This window comes from Coenobita brevimanus, chromosome 5 (assembly GCF_032717465.1).
Source record: "Coenobita brevimanus isolate Jiangsu-jjx chromosome 5, ASM3271746v2, whole genome shotgun sequence".
Lineage (NCBI taxonomy): Eukaryota > Metazoa > Arthropoda > Malacostraca > Decapoda > Coenobitidae > Coenobita > Coenobita brevimanus.
This window is the reverse complement of record NC_136958.1, coordinates 29950454-29965861: the sequence shown is the minus strand read 5'-3', so window position 1 is coordinate 29965861 and position 15408 is coordinate 29950454.

Genomic DNA, 15408 nt, shown 5'->3' with positions numbered 1-15408 from the left:
CCTTAGCAGTTGCGCCGCCAGTTTCTACAACAATCAATCAATCAATCGATGTTACTCGATTACCTCCAAACTTTAATCATTTACTTTTTGGACACTCGATTACCTCCAAACTTTAATCATTTACTTTTGGGACCAGTGTCCACATATCCTGAAAGTTTCATGTAATTTCATTAAGCCATTTTTCCTTAATGTTCCTAACAAACAAACAAATAAACACAGAAACTCAGCCAAAAACAATTCCTCGCCGGACTCCTTCCGGGCGAGGTAAAAAAAGAAATATCTACAATATCAATAAGAACAGAACAGAATGTGGAGTTCTTAATAATAATAATAATAATAATAATAACAGTTGAAATTATGGTATAAATCAAAACTTGCGGTACAGGAATTTAAAAAATCCGGTAACTGAGTACAAAACAAAAACAATAACACACACACTGGGTTTCTCAGAAAAAAAGAAAAAACAAAAACAGTTTCATCCATTCTCGACATAAAGACGTAAAGAGGGCTTACTTACCAAAGTATTAGGTATAAAAGAAAATATAATCACTAAGCTACTCATAACAAGAAAGTAAATAAATAAAAAGAATATTCTACACTACCTCCAAAGTTTATCGCCCAGGAGAGAGGCGATGATATCATAAATGATCAGTACAGATCGTGATGTGCCTGTGAGAATGTTTCGTTTTTTTTTACACCTTAACTTGACCCAGATTCTCGTCCTTTTGCAGCTAATATCATGGAGTTCATTGACAGAAAAAAAAAAAATGCTACAGCTCAGTATCTTTCTGTAGCACCCCTTTGTGACTAGCAGCATACTTTAGCGTTAATCTATTATTACAGCTCAGCATTCAGAATACAGTGACGGTGGTTTTAGCCTAGGTTAAAGTAAACAGAGTATAGTTTAATCTAGGCGACAACTAGCCTAATCCCCGTTGGCCCTGATGGGTTGAGAATTATTTATGTGGCGCTGCTGGGTTCTCCTGTTTTCTTTCGCTTAAACTTTTACCACAGAAATAATGAGAGAGAGAGAGAGAGAGAGAGAGAGAGAGAGAGAGAGAGAGAGAGAGAGATTAAGAAAGCGATCTAGTTCCTCCTTTCTTGGACAACTTATTGACTTTCAACCTATCTGAGTCTGTTTTCATCCATTCATGCCTTAACTCATTCTCTGTTTCTGCGTATTCTTCTAGGAACTCTTTAACCCCTTTGGTTCCGTTGATATAATTTCTTATTTTATTCTTTTCAGCAATAGATCTTTTTCAACTTCAGACATACCTCTGTAGTTCTTTGACCTTAGTTTGGCTCAGATTTTCGTCCGTTTGCAGGCTGTTTCCAATAGCTCATCGTCAAAAACAGATGGTGCTACGCCTCTAAGTCCATTCTTTAGTACTTCTTCTGACCTGCAACATATTCTTGTGTCCATGATTGAGTAAGTGTTCAAACTGCAACGTCAGCCCAACATTTTACATCAGCAATAACGCAGAGTAAGGGGGGGAGTTCAGTGAGTGATTTGAAAAACAAAATTAATTATATTACTAGGCTGAAAATTTAATAAAGCACAGGAAATTTCTACCGTAAACTGCTCCGTGTTTATGGGCGAGCTTGTATACACAGTGCCTTGTCCCTCTTCCTACTTATGTTGCAAAGGCCTGTAAACTGATGATCGCGTCTGCTCCCACGTTTCCTCCCCCACCCTCCCCTCTAGCCAAGCATAATATAGCAATCGGCTCGGCAAAGTGCTGTTTGTGCTCAAACATTAATTTAAAACTCTTCCCTGTAAATCACACGCTACTTCCCCCTCCCCCAGCCTATGTGGAATGGTGCAAGGTTTGCACGAAAAGGAGCATCATTCCTGTAACCACATACAATGAATTTCAGAGTCTGGCAGAAGTAGAGGAAGGGATCCACGAGGCTCAGATTGCAGGGGACTCCATCATCCATGGTCAGTTGGTGGAATTTTGTGACAGGGCGTCCTCTAACGAAAGCGTTTTTATATTCCAGGTGCAAGAGTAGACGATGTAACAGGCTGTGGATGTCATTTTCGAGAATGTGGAAAATGATAGCATTGTTGTTATTCTTACGCGAACTAATGCTGTGCAAACCCAATTGGAAGAGCTGATGGAGAGCTGCAGAAAGATGATCCAACCCTACAAGGATGAAACTAACATATTAATTTCAGGCATACTCCCAAGGATTGACGCAAGGAATGCCTTCTTTAGTAATGCACTAAGTATAAATAACAGCATCATCACATTGCTTGCAGGAAGGAGTGAGTTCATTGGCACATGGAACTAGTATTGCGAGCAGCGAATGCTATTTGCGAATGATAGACTACTCTTGAATGCCACTGGGTCTGCCCATCTCGGGTTGTTTGTTTAGTGATGCAGCAAGTTTTTTCTGGAGAGAAAACAAGCATCATAGGAGGTGATAAATCAGTACATCATAAAAACAAACACATCATAAAAACAAAACAAACACATCATAAAAACAAACACATTAAAGCTCTCGTAAATGTGTGTAGTCTGCATAATAAATTTTCTGATTTAGAGGCCCTTGCCTATGCTAAAGATAATGATGCAATTGGTATAACAGAATCATGGTATTACTGGGTAGAGAGATTTTCTATGAGAGTTTAATTTACCAGGCTATCACATTTTCAGTAGTGAAAGGAAGAATACAGCAGGGGGCAGTGTGTTGTTATATAATAATCGAGATTTTATCCAGTCATAATTACCAAGCCATGTATTGAAAATATTGACACTACTTATATTCAGCTTAGAAACAAATCTTGTCATGAAGTCACACTTAGGCTAATATATTGTCCACCTGGTCAGCCTCTCAACATCGACAATGAAATCAACAAACTGCCAAAATCTTTTGTATGCAAAGCACCATAATATTTGGTGATTTTAATTTACCAGATAAAAAATAGGTGAAACCTTTATTGTTACACATAGGGTTAGACCTATATCGAAAGTTACAGGAAAGTTCATTGTATCAGTTTGTAATTTATGCGGCACATGGAGCTAACATCCTAGATCTTGTTTTAACCATGTCAGAAACTTTAGTAACATTATTGGAGGAGAAGATTTTAGTACAAATGATACCACATAATCATATTATGCATTAAATTCTGTGACGAAAATTGTCAGGGATAGCTGTGTGAAAGTGCCTGCCTATAAGAAGGCAAATTATAATAAATTAAGGGTAATTCTAGGTGCAAGTGACGTGCATCCCCAGTGGCGTACCCAGAAAGTTGAAAACAGGGGGCCTTTTTTTTTTTTTAAATCTTTTTAACTGTGCAGCCCATGACTTTGGCGAGTACAGCGAGCCCGTACAGCTAGGGGGTCCAGGGGGGAGGGGGCGCTGTAAGTCCCTGCAAAAAAATTTTGCATTTTGGCCAATTTTATGATCACTATGAGGCCATATGGAATGGGTATATGGCCTCAGTAACAGAGAGTAGGCCAGCATGCTCTCCAGTACAAGTCTGTCTAACTATCAGCACCAAACTACATGCACAGTACACACTACACTTCCTTTTCCAAAATTAAAAAAATAAAATCATGGCAGCTCAACACGTGGCCTCAGAGTTCCCGTGGGGGGGGACCATAGATGCCCCCACCTTCCACTCCTATCCCGCGGACGACTAGAGCTGCCTGGAACCACTGTCTGACTCTCTTCTTCATTTCTGCAACATTCGCGGCCTTTCCTCTAATTTTCGCTATGTTGAGCACCACCTCTCCTTCTCTAAACCTCACCTTCTCTTTCTAACTGAGACTCAGCTGTCTGAGGCAACTGACAGCAGACCCTTTTCTGTATGCTCCTACTTTCTCTATACTCATTTCAAAGCCAAAGGTGGCTGTTGTGTATATATATATATGCAACGACTTATCTTGTTCTCGTGTTCCTGACCTCGATTCTTCTGAATTCTCAATACTCTGGCTTCGGCTTTCCTGTCATTCTCTGACTAAATATATCTGCGCTGTTTACTTATCTCCTGATTCTACTAACTATCAAAAATTCTTTGACTATCTTACTTCTGCGATGGAACACATTTCTCTTTTCTCTGAAATCTCCATTCTAGGAGATGTCAATGTTCACCAACACCTTTGGCTCTCCTCTCCTTTCACTGATCCACCTGGTGAACAAGCCTACATCTCTTCTATCCTTAATGACCTAGAGCAGCTTGTACAGTACCCTACCCGTATCCCTGACCGCCTTGGAGAGAGCTCCAAAATACTTGACCTGTCCCTTACAACCAATCCATCTGCTTACACATTAATCTTTTCTCTCCGTTGGCCTCCTCCAATCACAACCTTATCACCTTAACCTGTCCTATCACTCCGGTACAGCCTGTGGACCCTCCAAAGAAACGTTGCCTGTGGCACTTTGGAGCTGCAGATTGAGAGGCCCTCAGGTAGGAGTTCTTTGATTTTCCCTGGAATGATTATTGTTTACATGGCCGGGAGCCATCTAAGTGTACTTTGTGCATAAAGGAGGTTATTCTTTTGGGTATGGAAGCATACATTCCTTTCTCATATCCTTTGACTAATGCAAGAAAGCCTTGGTTTATTCACGCTTGTTCTAATGCTGTCCACAACAAGGAGAGGGCCTATAAAAAGTACTGGAGCCAATCCATCCCTGAGTCGCATCTTTTATACGTTTCTGCCCAGAATTGTTCTAAGTCTGTTCTTCGCTTTGTTAAAAATAATTTCATCTGTACTAAATGGTCTCAACTCTCCAACTCGAATTCTTCCCGCTCCTTCTGGCACCTTCCCAAAATCTTTCTAACAACTTTACCTCATCATCCTTCCCTCCTCTTTTCTACTCTGTAGCTATTTCTTCAACTGATAAAGCAGATCTCTTCACTCAGACTTTCTCCTCCAATTCCAGCTTACACGATTCCAGTGCTGTTCCTCCATCACTTCCCCCCTCTGACTTCCTCATGGCTGACATTAAAATTTCCTTAGCTGATGTATTTTCTGCCATCACAGGCCTCAAGACTAATAATACACATGGGCCTGATGGAGTCCCTCCTGTTGTCCTCAAGAACTGTGCTTCTGTGCTTACACCCTGCCTGGGCAAACTCTTTCGCATTTGTCTATCAACTTGTACCTTTCATTCTTGCTGGAAGTTTGCTTTCATTCAGCCAGTCCCAAAGATGGAGTGACCATTCCCAACCCTCTAACTATCGTCCAATTGCTTAACATCCTGTATCTCAAAGTTTTTGAATCAATTCTTAATAAAAAAATTTTAAGGCATCTTTCCTATCACAACCTTCTTGCCGATCGTCAGCATGGGTTCCTTCAGGGATGCTCCGCTGGCAATCTTCTCACCTACCTTTCAGACTCCTGGTCATCCTCCTTTCGGGACTTTGGCGAAAGCTTTGCCATTGCACTTGACATCTCAAAGGCTTTCGATCGAGTCTGGCATAAATCTTTAATTTCTAAACTGCCCACTCATGGTTTCTATCCTTATATCTGTGCCTTCGTCTCTAGCTACCTTTATGGTCGTTCTATAGCCGCTGTTGTAGACGGCCATTGTTCTTCTAAATCTATCAACAGTGGTGTTCCTCAGGGATCTGTCCTATCACCAACTCTCTTCCTTTTATTCATCACTGACCTTCTAAGCTGTACATCTAACCCTACCCACTCCGAAGCTGATCACTCCACCCTTCATCTTTCCATTCGGTTCCCGCAACGTCCATCTCAGCAGTTACTTCAACAAACAAGGGATAAGGCTATGGCACACCTAATGTCTGACTTGAATCGTATCTCTGACTGAGGTAAATATAATCTTGTTGCTTTTAATGCACCAAAGACTCAGTTTTTACACCTATCAACCCAACAAAATCTTCCACAGGTATACCCACTAACATTTAATAATATTCGGCTTAATCCTGCATCATCTTTGACCATGCTTGGGGTTTCATTTACTCGGGACTTATCTTGAAGATCATATTCCATCTCTTGTAAAATCTGCTTCCAAGAGATTGGGTGTGCTAAGCCGACTCCATTCCTTCTTTACCCCTGCACAATTGTTGTCTCTATACAGGGATTTTATCCGCCCCTGTGTGGAGTACAACTCTCATGTGTGGGGAGGCTCTCCACATACAGCTCTTTTTAATAGGGTGGAGTCAAAGGCTTTTCGTCTCATTAACTCTCCTCCTCTTACTGCCTCCCTTCAACCTCTGTCTCTTTGTCGCACTGTTGCATCTTTATCTCTTTTCTATCGCTACTTCAATGGTCACTGCTCTTCTGAACTGTCTGCATGCATTCCTTGACCTCTACGAAGGGCGCGTAGCATCCGTCTAGCAGCAAACTCTCATCTCTTTTCTATCCAACTCTCTAATGCGAGAGTTAACCGTTATTCCCAGTCCTTCATTTATGCAACAGGTCAACTGTGGAACTGTCTCCCTCTGTCTGTGCTTCCTGCTTCCTATGATCTCCAATCTTTCAAACGCAGTGTGTCCAGGCATCTCGAAATGATCGGATCTTGAATTTGGCTCACTCTTGTATTTTGTTTTTCTCTTGGATGGAACAATAATTTGCAGGCTCCTGGCCTTTGGTCCCTTCTTCTTTGCATTAAAAAAAAATATTTTAAAGTCATTTTTAAGTACTTTGTGCCACTGAGTTATGATTCAGTCTCTCCAATATCCTTATTCTACTAAAATTCACAAGCTCACATTTTGATCAAATAACTTTACAACTGTAATAAAGTAATAACAATATTAATAAAAAAATATGATAATTTAATCACTGTATTAGTCTCAGTTACAAACAGTTAAAGACAAGACATATCCAACATAATTTTCTTGATAATTCAGTTATAACAGATGAAGCTGATGAGTAGTTATCAGAGAAACCAGTGGATAAAATAAGAAAACAGTCATTTTTGAGATACCACTGAGTATAATACATAAGCAGTTTATTCAGGTATGCATTATTTAAGTTGGATTTTAAAACTAATTTTTATTGTCTCTGTATGTAGGTAGGGGCAATTTAAGTAATCTGAGAAAGTATTATTTTAATGTTATTTGAGGAAACATTGTTCTTGTTTATTTGATATATATACTATATATATATATATATATATATATATATATATATATATATATATATATATATATATATATATACTGTATATATATATATATATATATATATATATATATATATATATATAAAACCGATGGAGCAAGAGGCTGACTGACTGAACACCAAGAGAATGTAAACGTAGCAGAAAAAGGCCAGACAGGAGATGGGGAGATGAGATAGAGAAATTTGCAGGGAAAACGTGGCAAAAATTGGCTCAGTCAAGGAATTCGTGGAAAAGGTTGGGGCAGGCCTTTGTTCAGCAGTGGATTAGTTATGGCTGATGATGATGATGATGATGATGATGATATATATATATATATATATATATATATATATATATATATATATATATATATATATATATATATATATATATATGTATATATATATATGTATATATATATATGTATATATATATATATATATATATATATATATATATATATATATATATATATATATATATATATATATATATATATGGGCATTTAAGTGAATGGTTCACGATCGGTGTGGGCGTGCGACAAGGTTGTGTGATGTCCCCATGGATGTTCAATATAGATATGGATGGGGTGATGAGAGAAGTAAAAACACGAGTAATGGTGAAAGGGATGGTGTTGGTAATTAATGGTGATAGATGGAATATCTCAAATTTGTTGTATGCTGATGATGCAGTACTGCTTGCAAGTACCAGACAAGAACTTGGTAGGCTAGTGCAGAGTTTTGCTGATTTCTGTGAGCGTCGTGCCTTGAGAGTACATGTAGAGAAGAGTAAAGTGAAGGTTATTGAGAGAGAAGGTGACTCCCAGTGTGATGTCACAATGAATAGAGAGAGACTGGAACTGGTGAGAGAGTTCAAATACTTGGGTACAGTGAAAGAAAAGAGAGGAAAATGTGCAAAAGAAGTTGATAATAGAGTGACATAAGGAAGAAAAGTAGCTGGTGCAATGAAAGTCTTCATAAGAAACAGAGGCTTGAGTGTTGCAGCTGCACGAGGCTTACATGAGGGAGTGTTGGTGCCAACTCTAACATATGGATGTGAGACTATGTTGTGGCATGAAAATGAAAAGTCAAGAGTAAGAGCAGTGGAGATGGGACTGCTGAGGAATGTATGCGGAGTACAGAGGGTGGATAGGATAGAAATAATATGATTCATGAAAGGTGTGGAATGAGGAAGTCGGTAGACACCGGAATCGAAGAGCACGTCCTTAGATGGTATGGTCATGTGGAAAGAATGGTTAACAACAGAGTGGTGAAAAAGGTATACCTTAGCTAATTTGAAGGAGGGAAGAGGTGAGGTAGGCCAAGGAGAAGGTGAAGAGATATGGTGGATGAGTGTTTGAGGAAGAGAGGTTTGGACGTCTTTGAGGCTAGGGAACTGACAAGAGATCGAGCTGGCTGGATGAATGTTGTGAGGAGAAGTGCATGATCAGAGATTTTGGCACCCCTTGTGAGCATGGCAGCATCCGAATTAACTCAGTCGGATACGTTTGTGTGAAGCTGCAGCAGAATATGATGAATGTTTTTGGCGTATTCGGTGGAGCCAGGATTCCTAGGGTTTGAACGATGAGTGAATGGAAGTGTGGCCTATTTGGATTCGGCAAGTTTATGCTGTCTGGACTTTGCTACTCCTCACCCTGCCTTTGGGTGGAAAAGGAGGTCCGGATGATGATGATATATATATATATATATATATATATATATATATATATATATATATACACATACATACACAGGGTGACCCCCCAAAACTCTCACATTTCGAAAGGCTGTAGCACTGGCAGTAGTGAGGTGGTAGGGATGAGGCTAGGGTCTGTTTGTAGCCCAACCCTAACCGTCCACAGTCGCCAACATGGCGTGGTTGGGAACACACCGTGAGTTCGGTGTCGAAGCATTTTTCACAAGCAACCGTTCCGTGATCGCCATGCTGTGGGCCTTTCGAAGACGTTTCAGTATTCCACGGAACCAAAACGTTCCAGATCAGAAAACCATCTTGCAATGGGTTGAGAATTTCAGGGCAGCAGGCTCAGCTTTAAATAGAAAATCACCTGGTCGACCTAGGAGTGCATGAACACCTGAGAATATTGAAGCATTGAGGCGGTCTGTTGTGCAGTCTCGGAGACGTTCTGCATGGATGCATGCTTAGCTGCAGGGATATCCCGGGAAACTGCAAGGAGAATCTTACACAAAGACCTTCACTTCCATCGAAACAATATGACTGTTGTGCAAGAACTCAATGCAAAGGACTGGATAAGCCGCAGGGAGTTATGCAGGAACATTCTGCAATGTGTCTGGAAGATGCTGTTTTCTTGTGCAGTGACGAAGCTCATTTTCATTTGAGTGACTCTGTAAACAAACAATATTTTCGCTATTGGTCTAAAGACAACCCTCGCATGCTACGCAAAAGACCATTGCACTCTGATCGAGTGACTGTGTGGTGCGCTGTTGCCGATGTTGGCATTGTGGGTCATTTCTTTGAAGAGGGTGGTGTAACTGTTACTGTAACTTCTGACAGTTATATTGATATGCTCGAAAACTTTCTAAGGCCACAACTCGAATAGCTTGAGCTAGAAGTACTCGATGTGTGGTTTCAGTAAGATGGAGCTACGGCACACACAGCTCGAAGTGCTGAGAGAAATGTTTCTGGATCGGGTGATCTCGTTGCGTAGCGATGTTGGGTGGCCGGCCCATTCCCCTGACCCCGCCCATTGTGATTTTTTTTCTGTGGGGCTACCTTAAATCACTAGTGTATACTCATCAACCCCAAACTCTTGAAGCCCTTAAGGTTGCTATTCAGCAGGAGATAGCTGCTGTTCCACACGACATGACCCTTCGAGCCATGGCAGCCTTCAGAAATCGCCTCCAAGCGTGTATAGACAATGATGGCCACCTTTTGGAGGATGTCATCTTTAAAACATGATGAATAAAACTGTATTGAATGAAGTTTCATTTGTGCAAATATTTTGATTATCTTTAACCATTTTTCTTCCTTTACCTTTGAAATGTGGGAGGTTTTTCTGGGTCATCCTTTATATATATATATATATATATATATATATATATATATATATATATATTTGCAAAAGGGAGGGCCATGGCTGCATGCCCCCCGCCCCCCCTCGGTACACCATTGTGCATCCCATTATCAAAACATCAGATATTAATGATGCATGGAATTTTTTTTTAACAGAAACTCACCACAAAGCAGTCTGGTTATGTATTCCAAGGCACAAAAGAAGGTCTGCCAAAAATTATAAACCAAAATGGTGGAACTCCGATATTAAACACAGTCTGGTGGCAAAAAATCTTGAATATACAGGTTTTTATACCACAAAGAGTCAAAGTGATAAAAGTAATATGATGTTCTTTGATGGGAATAGGGCCGGATTTACCTACTTGTGGGCCCCACACCAAACTCATCAGTGGGCCCCCAAATTATTGTGCAGGTACCCCATGCTCTGGGCCCTATACTTATTGTACAGTACAGGGGTCCTTATGGTTGTGAATATATTATATAATGAAATACTCGGTGTGAACTTGAAACGAGGTTATACATTAGCACACTGCGCAACAAATTAGTTTTAGTGGGCCCCCAGATATCAGTGGGCCCTAGGCCAATGGCCTACTTGGCCTCTTGGTAGATCCGGTCTTGGACGGAAAGCAAAAAAAAAAAATAAATAAACAGTAAGAAAAAGCTTGAGGCACATATTGCCTGTATCAATAAATCAAATCCCAAAGAATTTTTCAGTTACATGAGAAACAAAACGATAAATCCAACAATGGGGCCCTTAATCATAGCTAACGGAGAGCGCACCGATGATGAAACTAGGATGACGAAAATTCTTAATACTTTCTTCACGTCAGTATTTACAGTAGGAAATAAACATACGATTCCTGCAGTTTTCCCAGTTCCTATAGAAGAGACAACATATTCAATGATATTGCAGTTAGTGATCGCATTGTACTACTTGCGATTACCAAATTAAAAGAGAATAAAACACCAGGACCGGACAAAATCTCCCAGTGTGTATTAAAGGAACTACGGAATTAAATTTCAAAGCCTTTATTTGAACATTTTGACTGATCACTAAAGAGCAGTAAGGTGCTACACGAATAGAAGCTGGCAAAAGTCACCCCTATATTCAGAGAGGGAAACAAAGCACAGCCAGAAACTACTGCCCAATTAGTTTAACATCAGTGGTTTGCAAATTACTTGAAGCTATTATCAGAGACATGTTTGTGAAGCACTTAGAAACAAATAATCTCATCAAAGATTCACAACATGGTTTTCAGGATAATCGTTCTTGCCACACGAATCTGTTAGACTTCTTCAACGATGTACTGAACATGTATGATGAGACCAAATCTGTTGACGTTGTCTACCTCGATTTTCAAAAGGCTTTTGACAAAGTTCCACACGAAAGACTCGTTCAGAATCTAAGGGTGCATGGGTTCGGGGGCAATGTACCTTGGGTGGGTCGAAGACTGGCTTACTGGACGAAAGCAACGAGTAGCAATAAATGGAAAAGAGTCACACTGGATAAACGTTACAATTGGAGTGCCACAAATTTCAATGTTAGATCCTATTCTTTTTTAATAATATACATAAATGATACTGATGAAGGATTATGTTAGATTTCAAAATTTGCCGACGACACTAAAACAGGTAACAGGGCAGATATAGCACTGCAGAGGCAGGCAATCCAGAGATATCTTGACCAATTATTTTACTGAGCCTAAACATGGCTAATGGATTTCAATATTAATAAATGTAAAGTGCTAAACACTGGCAGTAAAAATGTAAGAGCTAGTTATAGCATGAATGATGTCCAACTTGATGGGGCAAACCATGAAACAGACTAAGGAGTTATAATAACAAATGATTTGAAATGAAGCAAACAACGTACAGAAGCTGAAAAAAAAAATAAATAAATTGATTGGATTCATAAGTAGAACATCTGAATAATTATAAATCTGATAATATCGTCCTCATTCTGTGCAATTTCTTAGCACGCCTGTACTTCGAGTATTCCGTTCGGTTTTTGTCACCGTATTATAAAAAAAGATATGGAGAAACTTGAGCGGACAGCGAAGAGTGACAAAGATGATACCTAGACTGAGAAATAAGCCAAACGAGGGACTTTTAGAAGCCGTGAATCTCTTTATCCTAACCATTCGCAAGTTACAAGGAGATTTAATTCAAGTATTCAAAATATTCAAAGGACACGATATTATGACCATCAATAAATATTTCACAGTTGACAGATCAAACTACACTAGAGGTAATGGGCATAAAATTATTGGTAAACGATTTCAGTCACATGAAACTAAGCATTTTTTCTTTAACTGAGTTGTAAAAATTTGGAACAAAATGCCCACAAATGTAGTAAACAGATGCAGCACTAACTTTTAAAAATCGCTTAGATAAATGTCTGTTATGTCACCCAGCTAAGTATGTTCACTCCTGGGTAACACATTTCTGTGGTGTTATTTTTTCTTTTTTAGAGCCTGGAATATACAACTGCTGAATGACATTGATAAATATTGCTGATATAACGTTACTCTCCCTTTCAGGTAGATAGTGTAAAATATTTCCTTTCACTCTTTCCTAATAAATTTCCAAGACAGCTTTTCTACGCTGCTTGGTGGTCCTTCTCACTATTTCCTGCCGGCCTCGGCCTTCCTGCTTTTCAGTACTTGTCTTTCGCTGATATATTAGATTTGTTAGTTATAACTCTCCCGATAACAAACAGCCACGATAGGACCAACAGGTCTGTTTCGGTTTGCTTTCCTTTGTACTTCGAAACTAAATAAAACACACACACACACACACACACACACACACACACACACACACACACACACACACACACACACACACACACACACACACACACACACACACACACACACACACACACACACTGAAGTTCTCTGTCAGTTCCCACACCCCGTCAGGTTTTCGTTCCGTTTGTCTTTATTCCGTTGACTGTTTTATATCACAACTGCTTTTTCTTTTGTTAATCGCTCTTTTGCTTAACTCCTGGTTTCGCTGACTGTTTGTGTCTCCTTTACGTCACACTGCTTGACTGACAGTTTATCTCGCTTGGCCTGTCTATACATTATTGGCTTATGAATTTCTAATTGTCCTTGGGTGTCTTCAATCTCTCAGGTGCTTTCTTTGTGTGTCTTTGTGTCTGTCTGTCTGTCTGTCTGTCTGTCTGTCTCTGTCTGTCTGTCTGTCTGTCTGTCTGTCTGTCTCTGTCTGTCTGTCTGTCTGTCTCTCTCTCTCTCTCTCTCCGCCCCCTTTTCTTTTCTCCCCCACCAACCCATTCTTAGGTCGCAGACTCATCCCCTACTTCCTTCCTGGCACTCACCGCACCCCGTCACCCCTTTCATCGCCCAACTCCCTCATATTTCCCAGTTTTTCCCAACTCTTCCCTCATTTTCAGCATGTCTCCCCCTTTGTCTCTCACTGCTCAATTTCTGCCCATACTTTCTTTCCCCAACTCCTCGACTTCCTCTATCCCATTTAGCCGCACGGTTCCACACCTTTTCCGCCACACACTGTCCACTACACCCACTCAGTTTCCCTCACACTCACTGGACTAAGCCCAACTCCCTTTCCACATCCTTCCCCTCACTGTCTCTTTCAACATTCCCACACACACCCCTCCATCCCCTCCTTTCTCCCACAATGTAAGAAATTTCCCAGATGACAAGGTTCCCGATTCACTGACTCAGCCACCTACCTACCTACCTAGCACACTCCCCCTCTCTTTGTCTTGTCACTTTACATGCAAATCTCTCACTCTCTCTCTCTCTCTCTCTCTCTCTCTCTCTGAATACTTTCTTCATATCTCCCTTATTTCTTCATGTCACAAGCCCTTCATTGTTTATTTTGTTTTCAATAAGAAAATATTTCACCTCTATAAGTTTGAAGAAAGTAGCATCATTCTAGACTTCTTTTTCTTCTAAATATCTCAGCATTTGCTTGACTCTTTCATCACACTGGCGTCTTCGTTTAGCAACTCACTGTCGCTACCACATAATTTCTTTCCTCACTCTCTCCCATCCTTCTTACCTTTATTCATTCATCCATTCATTCGTTCAGTTGTTAATTCCTTCCTTCCATTCCTTCCTTCCTCTCTCCTCCTACACGGTATCATATCCTCCTCACTCCGTCCTTAGTCCTTCTTTATCTCCTTTCCTTTGCTTCTCTTTTTTCCCTCCAGTTCTTCCTCCTTTCAGCAAAATTCCCAGCAATCTCCATCTCTTTTTCCCTTCTTTCTCTCCCTTTATTAATTTTTGTCTCCTTCCTACTCACTCTCCTGTGTGTGTGTTCATTTGGCCTACTTATAAATATTTCATGTCCTTCCTTCCCTAGACACACACACACACACACAAACACACACACACACACACACACACACACACACACACACACACACAGTATACACTCATGTTCTCCAAATTTCCTCCCTTATACGCGTGAATAATTAAATGAACGTATACAAGTTTCTGAACACACACACACACACACACACACACACACACACACACACACACACACACACACACACACACACACACACACACAGAGGCAGTACGTACAGCTTCGGCTCTCTGGAGAAATCGTTCTGGTGCAAATTCGCTTCTGGTCCTGAAGTTGACTGACTAGTATAGATTTATTCCGGCAGACAGAGCACATTTGGAGGGACATTGTTTTGGATTTTCTCAGCAGTTCACTGTAATATGAACATCACCGTTGTTTCAGAGTATAGCACTTGATAATGTGTTTCATCTTATTTTGTATTCACAGTTTTTCACCGTAATGTGTATGTCCCCGTATTTTCTATCTATCTATCTATCTATTGCCAGACGCCATAATCCCGTAAGGGATGGCCATTTGACTTTGAGTTATTTGTTTCACGGGGAGGGGCATTAACCCTCCACCAACCCACTTGTTGACCCGTAGGGAGTACGTATGGTTTGGTTATATGGTTACCACCCAGCGTTGTAAATGGTTTCTTGGCTTACATGAAACCATTTGGCTTGTCACTCAATGTAAAGCCACCTGTAAGGGAAAGAAAAGCAATAAGAAGTGACAGGAAAGATGGGAGAAATACGTAACTGCATTTTACTTTATTTTGTGTATCTCATCGTATTTGAAATATCTCCGTATTGTGTATTTCACTTTAATTTGCATATGACAGTATTTTGTATTTCGCCGTATTATTATTTCACCGTACATTGCATTCACCGTACATTGCATTCACTGTGTTTTGTATTTCACCAAATTCTGTATTTC